The following is a 2,197-nucleotide window of genomic DNA, read 5'->3' as shown; positions in this document are numbered from 1 at the left end:
ACCATTCCTGAAGTATTTTCTATGCTGAAGTCAGCAGAGGTTGAAATCAAGAAAGAACATCAAGTGTTGATGGTCAATAAGACCACTAAGTTCAAGAAGGGCAAGGGTAAAAAGAACTTCAAGAAGGACGGCAAAGAGGTTGCCGCGCCCGGTAAGCCAGTTGCCGGGAAGAAGTCAAAGAATGGACCCAAGCCTGAGACTGAGTGCTTTTATTGCAAGGGGAAGGGTCACTGGAAGCGGAACTGCCCCAAATACTTAGCGGATAAGAAGGCCGGCAACACCAAAGGTATATTTGATATACATGTAATTGATGTGTACCTTACCAGTACTCGTAGTAACTCCTGGGTATTTGATACCGGTGCCGTTGCTCATATTTGTAACTCACAGCAGGAGCTGCGGAATAAACGGAGACTGGCGAAGGACGAGGTGACGATGCGCGTCGGGAATGGTTCCAGAGTCGATGTGATCGCCGTCGGCACGCTGCCTCTACATTTACCTACGGGATTAGTTTTGAACCTTAATAATTGTTATTTAGTGCCAAGTTTGAGCATGAACATTGTATCTGGATCTCGTTTAATACGAGATGGCTACTCATTTAAGTCTGAGAATAATGGTTGTTCGATTTATATGAGAGATATGTTTTATGGTCATGCTCCGATGGTCAATGGTTTATTCTTAATGAATCTCGAGCGTAATATTACACATGTTCATAGTGTAGATGCCAAAAGATGTAAAGTTGATAACGATAGTCCCACATACTTGTGGCACTGCCGCCTTGGTCACATTGGTGTGAAGCGCATGAAGAAGCTCCATGCTGATGGACTTTTAGAGTCTCTTGATTATGAATCATTTGACACATGTGAACCATGCCTCATGGGAAAAATGACCAAGACTCCGTTCTCCGGAACAATGGAGCGAGCAACCAACTTGTTGGAAATCATACATACCGATGTGTGCGGTCCAATGAGCGTTGAGGCTCGCGGAGGATATCGTTATGTTCTCACTCTCACTGATGACTTAAGTAGATATGGGTATGTCTACTTAATGAAACACAAGTCTGAGACCTTTGAAAAGTTCAAGGAATTTCAGAATGAGGTGGAGAATCAACGTGACCGAAAGATAAAGTTCCTACGATCAGATCGTGGAGGAGAATATTTAAGTCACGAACTTGGCACACACTTAAGGAAATGTGGAATCGTTTCACAACTCACACCGCCTGGAACACCTCAGAGAAACGGTGTGTCCGAACATCGTAATCGCACTCTATTGGATATGGTGTGATCTATGATGTCTCTTACCGATTTACCGCTATCATTTTGGGGATACGCTCTAGAGACAGCTACATTCACTTTAAATAGGGCACCGTCTAAATCCGTTGAGACGACACCGTATGAATTATGGTTTGGGAAGAAACCTAAGCTGTCGTTTCTAAAAGTTTGGGGATGCGATGCTTATGTCAAGAAACTTCAACCTGAAAAGCTCGAACCCAAGTCGGAAAAATGCGTCTTCATAGGATACCCTAAGGAAACTGTAGGGTATACCTTCTACTTAAGATCCGAGGGCAAGATCTTTGTTGCCAAGAATGGATGCTTTCTGGAAAAAGAATTTCTCTCGAAAGAAGTAAGTGGGAGGAAAGTAGAACTCGATGAAGTACTACCTCTCGAACGGGAAAGTGGTGCAGCTCAGGAAAATGTTCCTGTGATGCCCACACCAACTGAAGAGGAAACCAATGATGATGATCAAGGTACTTCGGATCAAGTTGCTAATGAACTTCGAAGGTCCACAAGGACACATTCCGCACCAGAGTGGTACGGCAACCCTATCCTGGAAATCATGTTGTTAGACAACGGTGAACCTTCGAACTATGAAGAAGCGATGGCGGGCCCAGATTCCAACAAATGGCTAGAAGCCATGAAATCCGAGATAGAATCCATGTATGAAAACAAAGTATGGACTTTGACTGACTTGCCCGATGATCGGCGAGCGATAGAAAACAAATGGATCTTTAAGAAGAAGACGGACGTGGATGGTAATGTCACCATCTATAAAGCTCGACTTGTCGCTAAGGGTTATCGACAAGTTCAAGGGATTGACTACAATGAGACATTCTCTCCCATAGCGAAGCTTAAGTCCGTCCGAATCATGTTAGCAATTGCCGCATACTATGATTATGAGATATGGCAGATGGACGTCAAAA

The sequence above is a fragment of the Triticum aestivum genome, chromosome 2A, assembly GCF_018294505.1.
Source record: "Triticum aestivum cultivar Chinese Spring chromosome 2A, IWGSC CS RefSeq v2.1, whole genome shotgun sequence".
Taxonomy (NCBI): Eukaryota; Viridiplantae; Streptophyta; class Magnoliopsida; order Poales; family Poaceae; genus Triticum; species Triticum aestivum.
This window is presented reverse-complemented; position numbering follows the sequence as displayed.